Source organism: Bidens hawaiensis, unplaced genomic scaffold (genome assembly GCF_021521415.1).
Source record: "Bidens hawaiensis isolate Kalapana, Puna unplaced genomic scaffold, B.hawaiensis_p1.1 tig00031239_1, whole genome shotgun sequence".
NCBI lineage: Eukaryota > Viridiplantae > Streptophyta > Magnoliopsida > Asterales > Asteraceae > Bidens > Bidens hawaiensis.
In genome coordinates, this window is record NW_027495270.1 from 147,624 (window position 1) to 163,733 (window position 16,110).

The window sequence follows — 16,110 nt, forward strand, 5'->3', positions numbered from 1 at the left end:
CCGGCTAAATAATTAATTGAGTAGGTAAAAATAATTAATTTTGGGGCTAAATTTACACCGGCTAAGAAGACGGCTACTTGAAGCCGGCTAAATATTTAATAGAGTTGTTAAGGTTGGTAAAATATTAAATTTTGACGGCTAAAATTAGACGGCTAAATGAAAAAAAGAAGACGGCTAAGTGAAGCCTTAGCCTACACAAGTCGAGTTGGAGACGGCTAAGAAGGATATTTGGAGCCAGCTAAGTAACTAGACACGTATCCCGAAGCCGGCTAAATAACCATAGATGTAGGCTAAGTTTAGCCGCATTTGACACGTGTCGATTTTTTATTGGCTAAAAGTAGGACCCGTTTATTTTTCATAAAATTCCGTGCCCATAAAGTGGCGGCTAAGGCTTAGCCGGCTTCGGCGACGTGTCAGTCGTTTATTGGTCAAAAAACCAATGATTGAAGAGATATAGAGTAAAATAGACATATCAATTTTGATAAAAAGCTGATCAAAATATGATAATTAGCCCTTTTTGAAACTGAGGTAACCATTTAATGAAAAATATGTTGTGTAGTTGGTGAAGTCATGTACTGATGTACGCATTAACTCTATATTTATTTTTATATGTAATACTTCACTTCTTCACTCACCAAGCAGCCTGTGTAAAAGTAAAAGTGTTCGTTCCTTGGCAACTGTAAGTATTTCATCATCTTAATACCTTCTAATTAACTATCTGATTTATCACTTGTTTCGTGCATTCTTCTTTCATTTACACAAGTTCGTTTTGCTTTTAGTGATTTTAGGGTTTATTTTAGGCTTCGTTTTGACGATTTTAGGGTTTAATTGGGTGATTTTTATTGTGTTACAAATCCATGCTTCCTATTTGATCGATTATTAGCCCTTGGTGTGAATTTAGACCTCTAAATGCATCGAACACTTAATCAGACAAATGCGCGTGTTCATGTTCGTTTATGTTTGTTCATTTAAAGCTAAATGAACATAATTGAACAAAGTTTAAATGGACAAACGAACAGTTCACACTGAAGTTCGGTTCATTTACAGGCCTAGGTGTGAATCGTGTGATAAATGAATACTGGAGTAGTGTTTGTATGTGGGCTTTGAAAAATGTTTCAAAATTTTAATTCTTTAAAGAATTAATTGATAAAACAATGGTAAAAATAGTCTAATTTATCAGTTGATAATCCGTTTGTAATGTGCAGTTACTAGTAAGTATTCAACTGATTATATGACCCTTTATAATATAAGCATAAGTAGATAACTCAAAGTAGCACTATAAACTGATATAGGTTTCAGCTAGTAATCCTCATAGCATACATCCGAACACGGATGATTGTCTTTTTTTCTTTCGATAATTCGACTCTATGCTGTACATTTTTCCTAATGGTGTATTTGGCATCTTATTTGCAGTATTATTTATTACCATTCCAGCAAAAACAACCTAATGGAAGCCGAATATTCGTCTAAAGCTCAACGACTGTCTTCGAATACAATCAACACACTTCCTCAAACGATAATAGAAAGCATCCTATGTCTTTTACCAATTGAAGAGGCAGCACGAACAAGTATCCTCTCAAGAGAATGGAGGTACGAGTGGATCAAAATTCCTAAACTTGTGTTTCTTTATGATACCATTTACAAAAGAGCAAGGAAAAACATGGGCCCTAGCTGTAACCTTTTTTTTGCTATACTCCAAGTTCTGGTAATGCGCCAGGGTCCAATACACGAGTTCACCCTTGTCACGTGGGCAGATCGTCGCTGTTTTGAAATTGATCAAATAATATTTCATTTGTCAAGGAATCATACTGTCAAGAAATTAAAACTTGACTTGGACTATGTAGAGGATTATAGAAATTGGTATAAGTTACCCTTGTGTGCCTTCTCTTTGCGTCAGTTAACCGACCTAGATCTCAATTACATTGATCTTAACCATCAACCAACAACATTCGATGGATTTGTTAACCTCTGAAGTCTATGCTTGCAAAATGTAACAACCTCTACAAAATCTCTTTTACATCTTTTATCTAATTCTCCATCACTTAAGAGCTTCACTCTTGTAAGTTCTCACTTTAATATCCATTCTCATGGACTTCTGAAATTTATCTAAATATCGTTAGCTGTTTCAGCTTACGGAGGCAGAAGATATTGGTTATAAAAATTGCACCGTTGCTAAGCTATTAAGTGTTTACCGGTGATTGAACATCTGACAACTTGGGATAATGTTTTTTCGGTAATATTTATCCATCCACATTTAATATAACTGAAAGAAAATTCGGTTGTTAATTTTTGTTTTTGCCTACGTTTGAAGTGGCTTGTTGTAGACTCTGTTTCAGAACATGGAACAACCTCGGTAGCCCACCTCAAATACTTGTGTTTCAAAAAAATGTGTTTTGGTGACGGCCGTCAGTTATCGACTCTTCTTGCTGTTTTGATCAAATGTTCTCCGAATTTGGAGAAACTTAAGCTAGAGGTAAACCTATTTTCTATCCTATTTGTTTTGTTTCTCAAATACGAGGGGTGTGCATGGTGCGGTTCGGTGTGGTTTTTGGCTAAAACCAAACTAGAAAACCAAAACTTTGGTTTTTAGAGTTTTTGAAACCGTTCGGTTTCGGTTTTTTCGGTTTTTGTCATTTGAGCTTGAAAATTTTAGGCCGAAAACAAAGTTGGCAAAAAATAATGAATTTAGGTATAAATAATTTTGTTAACTGTAAAATAATAGACTATTATACATTTGATCAAAAATATTGGAGTTACATATTTATTAGATTCTTATAAATTACTTAATATAAAATATTAAAAAAACAAAAATTTAGGAATTCGGTTCGGTTTTTTTGGTCTTTATTACATGCAAAAACCAAAAGCGAACCATTAGTGCGGTTTTTACAAAAACGTAAAACCAAAACGTCGGTTTTTGTTTCGGTTCGGTTTGGAATTTTCAATATTTTCGGTTTCAGACCGGTTTTTTCGGTTTATTGCACACCCCTACAAAATACACTTGACTCAAAAACTGACAACCCTTCTTGTAGATTGATTTAGAGGGTAGCTATGGTCATGCTAATGAGGAAGGCTCTGCTATATTGAAAAAAAGGTATTCAGATGTTCGGTTGGAGCATCTTAAGGAACTAGAGATTATAGGTTTCGGTAACTACAAGCTTGAGATGGAGTTTGTGAAGATTTTTTTGGCAAGGTCACCCAAGCTGAAGAAGCTGACCATAATAAGTGTCGTTGACGAGGAACAAGAGTCGGAGATGCTAAAAGTTCTTTTCCGTTCCCCACGTGCATCACCCGTAGAAATTGTCGTTATTAATTACGATGATTGGATCAATTGATGACGACTTTTTAGATCGCACAAGAACTAGTTTTAAGATCTATGATGATAATCTAGAGTTCTTGGATTGCTACTTGTTTTTTTGTGGTATCTTTCTGGTTATTAGTCTTTGTAGTTCTTCCGAATGTGTTAACTTTCACGTATTATCTATTTTCGTCTTACCCGCGTTTTTTTTACAACTTGTTCTTAAATTGTTTGTAAGATCCGAGTTGACTCTCACTTATAAAGTTATTCATCTGCTACAAATAATCGGTGTCAAGATTAAGATACCAATTAAAGGAAATCTTGTAGGAGGTTGAATTTATTTGATATTTGTAACATTCTTGTGTTAATACATTAACACCTATTTAACATTCTTGTGCTAAAAGGTCACAAATTTTTTGTTTCTATTAGATTCGCCTCTTGACTTTGACTTACCTAAACCAGTCTTTGACTAGGCGCAACAAATAACTACCGAGAGAAGTTGAACTTGCCCTACCCTTGTCGTGTGATGAGGTTGTAACAAAATCTCATCGGAATAAGTAAGACCACTCCCATTGACAAATCCAACATGGGTTGTTTCACTATTTGAATTAAAATAAATAAAAAATCAAGAATATATGGCAAACGGGTTGATGCATCAAACTAGTTTGCATACTTTAGGCTTTTCATATGTCACCACCTAAATGGACATGTTTTTAGTTTCCTTTCACACTAATAGTTTTAGCTTTAATCTTGATTTTTTTTCTAATAACTTTTAATTATTAAGTTTTTTAGAAAAATCCAAAACATAGTATTGTTTAGCTTTTTTTTACACACCGGTATAAATTTTATTAAAACCAGAGTTTGTTTAAAAAGATACTTTTTAATATAAAGTATTATCAAACTTTTTAACTTTTTTAAATACTTATTTTTTTACTATAAAATTGTTTGTTATTTATAAATAATATCTTTATAAAAAATCGGATACTAATTTTTAGTATATCCCTATTTTATAGAATTTTCATATATAACATTTTGCGAGATTAATTTTTGATTTAATGAGATATTATAATCCGTTTAAAGGCTATCTGGGTTTGGTGAGACCCATACCCGTGAATTCGGGTCAAATGCATGAGAAACCTTAATTTACAAATAAAACAATCTGATAGCTTAAAAGAATGTAGAAAGGTTTCGTTTATATATATGTAAGATAAGATAAGATAATATGTTATTTAATAAAATACAGTAAAGTCTAGCTTGTTAAAGGTTAGGATTGAATAGGTGGAGGAATAAATTGGACGTGGTTCAATGGTAGAGCACTCAGTTTACTAGTGAGAGGTAGGGAAACCTCAATATCACCAATTTATATGAAAGATATGACTCATCGTTGTCGTGCCATTTGGCGGGCGTGGGGGTCGGGTTTTATCCGGGGAATCTCTCAATAGGTGGACTGCTAGGGGCTTCGTCCGTCCGGACTCGTGGCCGGCTTGGGCTAACTTTAGCCAATACGGGCCGTGTACGAAGTACTCAACGTTACTTAGTTGGTATATCTTAAAAAAAAAAAAGAATAGGTGGATGAGAAAGAATTAGATTTAAAATAAAATGTAAATTTAATTAAAAAAAATGCATAATACTTTAGGGTGTGTTTGGGATTCCTTATTTGTTGTAAAAAGGCCTTTTTGTGATAAGTTGAAAAGGTCTTATGACTTTTTAATAATGAGTTTTCAAAAAAGTGTTTAGATTAACACAAGTCAATAAGTTATTTATTAAAAAGTGTTTCCTTTAACTTATTAATGTAAAATGATCAAAAGAGACTTATTATTGTATAAGTGAATAAGTTGTTTTTAAAAGTGTTTGGGTGAAATGGGTATTCTAAATCTATAAAAAGATAAGTTACCATAGAGGTGTACAAAACTGGTTATAAATCCAAACCAAACCGGTTTATAAACCGAACCGGTTTGGTCAACGACTGGTCAAAGCCGGTTTGACTCAAACCGGTTCGGTTTATAAACCGGTTTAGAAGCAAGATAGGCCGGCCTGGTCACACTGGTTCGGTTCGGTTTATAAACCGATTTAACCGGTTTCAAACCTGTTTTCCTCAAACCGGTTTGCTTTTAAAACTGTTTTAATAGATTTGAAGGGGAACCGGTCCTGAAATTGACAGTTTGGGTCGGTTTGGATGAAACCGGTTTTAAGCTCAAACCAGTTCGATTTGGTTTGCTTAAAACTGGTTTTTTTTTGTACACCTCTAAGTTACCATATCCTAACTTATCCAAAACTCATTTTTTAGCCTTATGGATAAAAGAAAGTTAAAAGGACTCGTTGATTCTTAAAACATAAAAAGTATTCATCATCCTTCATAAGTTATAAGAGGGGAATAATAAGGAATCCAAACACCCCTTTAGTCATACAAACCACTCTGCTTCTTCAGTCACCGAGTGTAAAGGGTTTATAAGTTAAGTCTCATCCACACAGACACATTCGCTGGTACTTCAACTCAGGTATCTTCTCCTCTTTAACTTATTTTGTACTTTATTTTTAGGGTTTATGAGTACTTGTTTCAAGCCTCTTGTTTTCATTAAAAGTGAATAATAAATTAGTTTCGATTTTAGGGCTATGTCAATTAATTCAAAGGTGAAACAAATGCATAGCAAGTTTAACATGTGATTTGTTTCTTTTGCTTGAAAATCTCATTGGATAATCCTTTTTATTGTGTATGTTAAGTATATATTAAACTCTGATTATATGACCCTTTTTAAGTTAATCATAGGCAAAACTAGATCACTCATCAGATAAACTATTAATTTGAATGCAAATGGTGTAATCGTATCCAAACGGTGATGCATATGACCTGTTTCTTTGAATCGTTGGATTATTCGAGTTTGTGTTGTACATTCTCCTTAATTATGTTGTATTTGGCAGTTTATTCGCAGTGCTATTTAGTACCAAAACCCAACAAAAACAACCTAAGATGGAAGCCGAATGCTCGTCTAAAGCTCAACGATTGTTTTTTAATACAATCAACACACTTCCTCAAATGATAATAGAAAGCATCCTATGCCTTTACCAATTGAAGAGGCAGCAAGGACAAGTATCCTCTCAAGGGATTGGAGGTACAAGTGGACCAAAATTCCTAGACTTGTGTTTCGTTACTCTGCTCGTTACAAAAGTACAGATGAAGCTGAGGAAACACCTGACATGGCAAGAGCAAGGAAAAACATGGACAGTAGGTGTAAGCTTTTCTATGCTATACAACAAGTTCTGTTATTACGCCAAGGACCAATACACGAGTTCACACTTAACACAGAAGCAGATTATCAGTCTTATGAAATTGATCAAACAAATACTTCATTTGTCAAGGAACCATACTTTCAAGAAACTGACACTTGACTTGTAAGGTTATACAACATCATATATTTATAAGTTACCCTTATGTGCCTTCTCTTTGCATCACTTAACCGACCCACGTCTCTGTTCCTGTGATCTTAACCATCAACCAACATTCAGTGGATTTGGTAGCCTTAGAAGCTTATACATGAAATATGTAACGATTTCTACAGAGGCTCTTCTACATCTTTTATCTAATTGTCCATCACTTAAGAGCTTCGGTCTGGTAAATTTTTCCCTGACTATCCATACTCATGGGCTTTTGAAATTTATCTGAATATTTTAAGTTGTTGCAGCTTATTGACAGATCTTGGTCGTGAAGATTGCACCGTTATTGAGTTATTCGAATGTTTACCTGTGATTGAGTATCTGACTATCTGGGACGATACCTTTCGGGTAAAATTTATTTATCGACAATCAAGGCCAGCTCCGAGAAAGCAAAAAAAAATTTGGGCCGAAGGCGAAATTTTTTTTGGACCTTTAAGTAAAAAAAGTTTTTTGTTGGGGTTTAAACAATTTAATTTTTATATGGGTTTACTTGGTTATAATTGGGTTGTGTAAAAAACTTTTATATAAAAATAAGATTAAACATGCCTAGAGTAGAACCCATAACCTTTGGGTTGGGAGTAATACCCTTTTGCCACAAGACCATGCTAGTGGTTATTTAATTGAGTTTAAACACTAAATATACATATTGTTTTAATAAAAATACATATAATTTAAAAAAAAAGAAAAATTTTCGGGCAAAGCGGGTTTCTGGGCCTGTGGCCGTCGACTACCAGGCCACACCTTATGGCCGGCCCTGTCGACAATATATATAACTGAAAGAAAAGAAAATTAAACTTTGGTTGTTCTTTTTTGTGTTGGTCTATTATTGAAGATGCTTGATCTTGACTCAGTCTTAAAAGAGCTCCCACCCTCACTAATCCACCTGAAATACTTCTGTTTCAAAGATATTAGTTTTGCTTACGACCATCGGTTGTTAACTTTTCTTGCGGTTTTGATCAAATGTTCCCCAAACTTGGAGAAAATTAAGATAAAGGTAAATCTGCTATTTAAATCTATATATGTTGATTCTCATGTAGGGGTGCAAACGAGCCGAAGCTCGGCTCGTTTAACATATACAAAGCTCGAGCTTGAGCTCGGCTCGTTTCGAGCTCTATTTTCAAAGCTTGAGCTCAGCTCGTGAATAGATTTTCAAGCTCAAGCTCGGCTCGGGCTCGGCTCGTTTACTATTAATTGATTATTTTTTATATAATAATTATTATTTTTATATATTTTTTCTATTATAATATTTTATGTATAAAATAACATATATTATCTAGCTATTTTTATTTATTTTTTCATAACATTATATATATTAATTAATAATTCTCAAATATATATTTTAAAAATTATATAAATGGCAGGCTCGTTTAGGCTCGTGAGCCTGCTCGAGCTCGATAAGTGAAGCTCGGGCTCGGGCTCGTTTATTAAACGAGCTTACTTTTAGGCTCGAGCTCGGGCTCGGGCTCGATTTAGCTTGGCTCGATCGAGTTTTTTAACGAGCCGATCTCGAGTAGCTGGCGAGCAGCTCGGCTCGTTTGGGCACCCCTATTCTCATGCCAAAATGCACTAATTAGAAAATGACAACCCTTCTCGTAGATTCATCTAGGGTATGCTCATGATGATGATAATGAGATACGCCTTAGAATATTGGAAGACTTATTTTCAGAAGTTTGGTTGGAGCATTTGAAGGAATTGGAGTTTATTAATTTCAGTAATTTGAAGCCTGAAATGGAGTTTGTAAAGTTTATCTTGGCAAGGTCACCCAAGTTGAAGAAAGTGAGCATAACCAGTGTGGCTGAACACAATGAAGAGTTCCATGCTCTAAAAGTTCTCTTGCGGGCCCCACGTGCGTCACCAGTCGAAATTGACTTTGACAGTGTGTGAGTAAGATGATGAAGACCTTTAGAAATTGATGTTGAGATTTATAACCTGTTTTATTTTTGTAATTTTTCTGGTTTAAAAATATCTGAAGTTCTTTTGGCTGCTGGTTTTCTCACATTAAGTGTACTCAAAACTAGGTGGAAATTAACGAGTCATGGTTACTTGAGATCAAACCGAGTTTAAACGAGTTTTGAGTAAATTGTTCATTTACAAAGAGCTCCAGTTTGATACACCAAAATTGAGTAGGCTTGTTTGTTTAAACGAGCTTATTCTTTGTACTTATTTAGATTGTAAATTCAACATTAAGCTTCAAATTTGTCAAAATAAAAGTTGTAGACCCACACTGTTTATCAAACAGTTGAAGACTCCATCTATGTTTCACAATTAATCGATCTAGTTTTTTAGAATGGCCGATTCACACGCTACTCCTAGAGGCTAGATCTACACCACTTTCCACTATTTGTGGGCCAACCCAAATTTCATCCTGCGTTTGGCGGGTGTTTAGGGCATGGTTTTGGTTGGGTGCAAAATTTTTAATAAGTGAAATTGAGCAAAAAAAAAACTTCTGAAAAAAGGGCCTAATAATTTAGCAATTAGTTTGTTTATGTTTAATTGAACCAAAAAAATTAAAAAAGGGGCCTACTAATTAAGTAAAAAAATATGAAAAAATGGCATGGTAATTAGTAATTGATATTGGGCTTATGTCTGGTGGACCAATAGAAATCTCGGAAAAATATTATATAAGGCACTTAGTTTATATTCGTTTTGGGCAATCAAAATCTTTGATACCACTTGATCTGAAGTAATACATTGGTACTTGTGCTAGTTGAATACATAAAAGATGAAACACTCAAATATGAAGATCAAGATTTGAGCTCTTTTAGGTGGTTTATGTATCCAAACTTCACTACATTTGACAAGTCAACCTCGACGTGTTCCAAGTTCCAACAAATTAACACAAATATTTCATATCCAAAGTGCAAACAAAATTCTTGTATGACGATAGAGACAGTTATCATAAACTCTAGTCATCAGATAGAGAAGACACAAACAGTACTACAACTAGTCTAACATAGAATCTGATTAATCAAAGAGCATGTGTCGGTGTGGGTACTGGTATAGTATATGTTACCAAAATACTTAATTATGAATGCCATGTGTTTTCAGTGAAAATTAGAATATTAGAAAAAGAAATTAAACACAACCCGAGATTTAATAATCTCATTTCTTTCTTCATTTTTTTTAACAACCAATGAGTAAAACTCAGCTACATGGAGTAACACAATGACAAAAAGCAACCCTATACATTCACGATCGCAGACAATGCTTACCGCTTGGTAGCTCAAGCCCTTCATCGTCTATTTCAAGAAAAACCCGTCGCCTAAAGGACCACTACAGCAAAACCCGATTGAAATCAAATTGTTACGGCCTCCCTTTCAAATCTTAGGCTCCCCTCTAAATCTCAAATAACAGTTGAGCTAAAGTTTATCGGCTTCGTTATTTTCTTCATTATTTGAAGTGTTTTTTTCACTTTTTTTTTAACTTAAACTTTGTTTCGGTGATAAATAATATATTTTTTTAATCCAAGCATCGGATACGTGTAAGATGAAGCGAAGTCTCAACCAACAAAAAGATATTCACAGAGACAGAACACACACTCCTTACTTGTGACTTCAGTCCGACTTAGGTATCTTCCTCTTTTTCCTATTTTGTACTTTATTTTCTTTAGGTTTGTGTGTACTTGTTTCATTTAAAGCAGTACAAGTTTCTTTGTTTCTATTTTAGGTTTTATTTCTGTGACTTTGATTTTGACTTAATTGATGAAACTGTAAGTATTAAACTAACCATAAGCAAAATTAGATATCACTCAACTATAAACTGATATTGGGTTCAACAGATTAACTATAAATTTGAATTACTAGACTTTGTGTTGTGCATTCTCCTTAATTATGTTGTATTTGGCAGCTTATGTGCAATGTTATTTAGTACCAAACCAACAAAAACAACCTAAGATGAAAGCCGAATGTTCGTCTAAAGCTCAGCGGTTGTCTTGTAATATAACCAACACACTTCCTCAAACCATAATAGAAACCATCCTATGTTTTATACCAATCGAAGAGGCAGCACGGACAAGTATCCTCTCAAGGGAATGGAGGTACAAGTGGACTACAATTCCTAAACTTGTGTTTCGTTCGTCTACCGTCTCCGAAAGAACAACTGAACCGGAGCCAGAATCCGATATGGCGATCGCAAGGAAAAACATGGACCGGAGGTGTAAACTTTTCTCTGCTATACACCAAGTTCTGTTATTGCGTCAGGGTCCAATACACGAGTTCACCCTTGTCATGAATGCAATTACCACTGTTTTTGAAATTGATCACATAATACTTCATTTGTCAAGGAACCATACCGTCAAGAAATTATCACTCGACTTGAACGAAACCTATAAGTTACATCAATGGCTTCCGACGAGTCAACTCCGCCTCTTAGGGCTCAATCTCTCAATCCGAAGGTGCGTTTTTAGTTATTAATTCCATCATTTTCGATCTTATTCGATTTATTTAGCTTTCAATCTGTTTATAATTTGTGTTAGTTAGTTAGTTAGTTAGTTTGTTTGTTTAAGTGGATCGGTAATATTATTAAGATCGGAGAAGATTGAAAAAGCGTTATTAATTAAACAGAAGCTATTATTATTATTATTATTATTTCACCGTAGATTTATACTTGTAAATTTGAATTTACCTAACACTGATAGAATATATATGTGTTAAATGATCAGTCTCAAACCACCGTTTATAATTTGGGATGAAATTAGCCGAAGTTTGAGCTCGGAATGTTTTGACTTACGAGAGCTTGAGCTCGACTCGTTTTGACTTACGAAGGCTCGAGTTCTGCTTACGAGATTTCGAGCTTGGCTCGTTTTGACTTACGAGAGATCGAGCCTGGCTCGTTTTAATTTACGATATTTCGAGTTTGGCTTGTTTTGACTTATGATCGCTCGTGTTAGGCTCGTTTTGGCTTACGATAGCTCGAGCTTGACTCGTTTGAGCTATTGTTTATAAGCTCAATCTCAGCTCGCGAGTTATGTTTTCAAGCTCGAGTTCGGCTTGTTTTGAATTATGAGAGGTTGAGCTCGGCTCGTTTTGAGCTATTGTTTATAAGCTCAAGCTTAGCTCGTGAGTTGTGTTTTTCAAGCTTGAGTTTAACTCGTTTTGACTTACGAGAGCTTTAGCTTGGCTTGTGAGTTGTTTTTTCAAACTCAAGCTTAGCTTGTTTTGACTTAAGAGAGCTCGAGTTTTGAGCTGTTTATTGAAAGCTCGAGCTTAGCTCGTGAGTCGTTTTTTCCAGCTCAAACTCAGCTCGTTTATTTTTTTTATTTAATATTTGATTTATATGTGTTTTTATATTTCTTGAGGAAAACCTTGAACAAGCCCAAGCTTAGCTGGAGCTTGAGCTCGTGTGCAATACCTTAAACGAGCCAAGGCCAGAGCACGGCTATGCAGTTAGGTAGTTTGAATTAATACATAGAAGTCTGTAAGAGTTAAAACTACACATGGCCCGTTAAGGCTCAACGAGCCTAAACGGTCTTCCCATACAAGGCTCGAGCTCGGGCTCGACAACTAAACGGGCTTTATTTGAGGATCAGGCTCGGCTCGTTTTTGAGCTTTATATCGATCCGGTTTCGAGTACTGCTCGGCTTGTTTGCACCCCTACTTATAGTCGCCTGCACTCTTATTCATCCAAACACTCATGCCTGTTTATCTGCTTACAAAATACATAATCAGAAGATGAGTTTATAAAAAGAAAAAAAGGTTAGCTAGATTAACCTGTGCACTAATGCTTTGCCCTGTATATCCAGGTCTTGAAATGTGAGTATGCTGTTCGCGGTGAAATCGTTTCTCTGGCTCAGGCAAATAAAATGAATTATTGCTGTTAATTTACCAAATTTAATTAAGATGACTTAAAAGTTGTTAACTTCTTTTTTATGTTTGTACCTTAATTTTCAGAATTTACAGCAAGATTTGCAAGCAAATCCGGGTTCTCATCCTTTTGAAGAGGTATATGCTTTCTTTCACTTCATTTTGAAAGGTTTAATTTAGGCTTAACTGCTGTCATCTTTCAATATTTTGCAGATACTTTACTGTAACATTGGAAATCCACAATCTCTTGGTCAACAACCGATCACTTTCTTTAGAGAGGTTTGTATTCTGCAATACTTTTTATTTACATAAGTTTCTTTTTCTTATTTTCAGTAATTGTTGCTTACTATCGTGTATTAAATCTTTTAGGTTCTTGCATTATGTGATCATCCTGCCATATTGGATAAGAGTGAAACACATGGATTGTTTAGGTATTATATATATATTAAGCAGGCGTCAATTATGTATTTTTTTGTAAATCCTATTTGAATTCAAGTATCCTAACGTGCATCATTAAACTTAACAGTGCTGATTCCATTGAGCGAGCAAGGCAAATCCTTGATCAAATTCCTGGAAGAGCTACTGGTGCATATAGTCACAGTCAGGTAACATTACTGCCTTATGAATCTTTGAAATATTAAAAAAAAATCGTTCATGATATAGTCTATTTAATGAGCTTATACTTTATAGCAGTACGACTTACATTATTTATGATTAACATCAGGGTGTTAAGGGACTGCGTGACTCCATTGCTGCTGGCATTGCTGCTTGTGATGGTTTCCCCGCTGACCCAAATGATATTTTCTTGACAGATGGTGCAAGTCCAGCGGTAAAGTTCTTGTTTCTTATACAAATTATATTTTGAAACTAGTTTAACATGTCGTATAGTTACAAATTGTGTTTATGTTTCAATGCCAGGTCCACATGATGATGCAGTTACTAATAAGATCAGAGAATGATGGCATTTTCTGTCCAATTCCTCAATACCCTCTTTATTCTGCTTCAATCGCACTTCATGGTAGCACTCTCGTATGTGTTTTTTTGTTACCAGTTTAATCGTTTTCGTTATCTGTATTTGAATTTAAATAATCATAATCGAGATATCTTCAGGTTCCTTATTATCTTGATGAAGCAACAGGATGGGGACTTGAGATCTCTGAGCTCAAGAAGCAACTTGAAGCTGCTAGACAAAAGGGTATTACTGTTAGAGCTCTTGTTGTGATTAATCCCGGAAACCCAACAGGCCAGGTAGTTATATATTCATATATATGCTCATATCTTGATATGATTCTTTTCGGTTTTCTGATCATTTATTTTAAATAATATTAATGTAGGTTCTTGCTGAGGAGAACCAACGTGAAATTGTCGAGTTCTGCAAAAAAGAAGGTTTGGTTCTTCTAGCAGACGAGGTAAATAATTTTCACAATTTAGTCCAAGCAATATTTTTAAGAATATCTATGTGAACGCTAAATGTTATGTGGATATTATGAAGGTATACCAAGAAAATATCTATGTCCCCGAGAAGAAATTTCACTCGTTCAAGAAAGTCTCGCGTTCGATGGGATATGGTGGCAAGGATCTCCCCTTGATTTCTTTTCAATCAGTGTCTAAAGGTATAGTTTTTTTTTCTTTTTGTAAAATTTGACTTTGACTAAAAAGTTGTCAATTTTCAGGATATTATGGTGAATGTGGGAAAAGAGGTGGTTACATGGAGGTGACCGGTTTCAGTCCCGAGGTTAGGGAACAAATTACAAGTTGGCATCTGTGAATCTGTGTTCGAATATCTCCGGTCAAATTCTTGTGAGTCTTGTTATGAGTCCTCCAAAGGTATGCTTGGTTCATAATATGAGATATGAGATTATATGTAACTCATTATGTTTATAAAATTCAATATAAATACGCCCGTATTTGCAGGTTGGAGATAAATCATATGAATCCTACTTTGCTGAAAAAGACGGTATCCTACAATCACTGGCAAGGCGTGCAAAGGTCAGTTTAAAACGTTTAAATCTTATCAACCGATCATTAAATAGTTATGGGATTTTGTCATTCTATATCAACAGACATTGGAAGATGGATTGAACAAGTTAGAGGGTGTTACTTGCAACAAAGCAGAAGGTGCAATGTATCTGTTCCCGCCTATTCGGCTGCCCAACAAAGCAATAAAAGAAGCCGAATCACTTAAAAAGGCACCAGACGCATATTATGCTGCACGCCTTCTAAACGCTACTGGTATAGTTGTGGTTCCTGGTTCCGGTTTTGGTCAGGTAAATTTATATACAATTTTCATATTGGTGAACTTTTACTCTTTGTGTTGGTGGTTTAAGTGATGAGTTGTTAACTTATTATACGACAGGTTCCTGGAACTTGGCATTTTAGGTGCACAATATTGCCACAAGAGGAAAACATTCCGGCTGTGGTTTCACGGATGACTGAGTTTCATCAGAAGTTCATGGACGAGTTCCGTGATTAAGCGGCTTCACAACCTCTTTATTTGGTAAAATTTTTGAAATAAATGGTTAAATGCTTTTGTAGCTGCGTGTGGAAAATTACTAATCATCAATATTATTGATGACTAAGATTTTATGTTTGTTATTTCATTTTAAGAGCATATGTCTAATACATTAGCAAGAGAGGAATGTCTATGAAGTATGAAATAAGTTTGCATATCTATTTTATATTCATGTGTTATCAAAAAAGGTTTTGAAATATACAAAGTCGGACTGCTCTGAAAAATAGCTTTGCAAAAATATTTTTGCTTATCTATTTTGTATTCGTGAAATAAGTTTGCAAAAATATTTCAAAAAAGTTTTGAAATATACCAAGTTGGACTGCTTTGAGAAAAATAAAGTAGAAAACATATAGTAAAATTTTCAAGAGTTTTAAATGCTTAAAAGACTCTAAGTCGGTAAGTGATAAATCAGTGTTGAGTAAAGCGACGTGGTGGAGGTGGTGTGTGAGTGGTAGACGGGTTATGAATACTTGTGAAGGGACCGAGGGATAAAGTTTTCATACAACATTATTTTAAAACTTAACAGGTAAAAGAGTTGATGAACGATTCAAAGTGTCATTATGTGCTGGCTAATTCATATATACCTCTTAATGGAATAATTAAAAGGTCACAAAAGAACCCCCAAGTATAGTAGTATTTTGAGGTGCACAAACCGGGTATTTTCAAGAACCGATTCGGGGTATGGTCAACAAAAGTCAAAACCGTGTCGCGTAGGAACCGGTTATGGGTATAGTCGGGTATTTGACGGGGTTTGTTTCGGGTTGGGTTGGGTCGGGTTTTGACCGGGTATTGGTGGAACCGGTTCCACCGGGTCAGTTTCGGTTCCAGGGAGAAACCCAAAACCCGGTAGGATAGGGTCGGGTACGGTTCCGAATAGAACCCACCAGGTCAGGTCCGAAACCGGTTTTTTTTTTTCACCTCCAGTAATATTGTGACTATTGTCTATATTTGCATTATCAGGTTTTTATCTAAAATATTTTTTTTCTTTTTTATTAGCCTTTATTTGTATCTATAAGTTTTAATATAGTTTTTAGTTGACACTTGACAGACCTTTTTATAGTTATTGTTTA

General features: G+C 35.0%; 3 pseudogenes across 3 annotated transcripts; all 3 read left to right on the forward strand.

The window, feature by feature from the left end:
• Positions 1 to 1,447: 1,447 nt before the first annotated feature.
• On the forward strand, positions 1,448 to 3,474 carry LOC143581909 (F-box/FBD/LRR-repeat protein At1g13570-like; annotated as a pseudogene). Its single transcript, XR_013143894.1, has 4 exons — positions 1,448 to 2,059; positions 2,139 to 2,233; positions 2,312 to 2,473; positions 3,030 to 3,474. The product of XR_013143894.1 is annotated as an F-box/FBD/LRR-repeat protein At1g13570-like (transcript).
• Positions 3,475 to 5,718: 2,244 nt separating this feature from the next.
• Positions 5,719 to 8,880, forward strand: LOC143581908 (F-box/FBD/LRR-repeat protein At1g13570-like; annotated as a pseudogene). The gene is made up of 5 exons (XR_013143893.1): positions 5,719 to 5,793; positions 6,215 to 6,913; positions 6,988 to 7,075; positions 7,560 to 7,721; positions 8,324 to 8,880. The product of XR_013143893.1 is annotated as an F-box/FBD/LRR-repeat protein At1g13570-like (transcript).
• A 2,186-nt stretch (positions 8,881 to 11,066) lies between these two features.
• LOC143581910 (alanine aminotransferase 2, mitochondrial-like) lies at positions 11,067 to 15,223 on the forward strand (annotated as a pseudogene). Its single transcript, XR_013143895.1, has 15 exons — positions 11,067 to 11,120; positions 12,468 to 12,518; positions 12,616 to 12,666; positions 12,742 to 12,807; positions 12,898 to 12,959; positions 13,055 to 13,133; positions 13,253 to 13,357; positions 13,447 to 13,557; positions 13,639 to 13,776; positions 13,863 to 13,937; positions 14,021 to 14,141; positions 14,202 to 14,355; positions 14,443 to 14,517; positions 14,592 to 14,795; positions 14,885 to 15,223. The product of XR_013143895.1 is annotated as an alanine aminotransferase 2, mitochondrial-like (transcript).
• Positions 15,224 to 16,110: the final 887 nt, after the last annotated feature.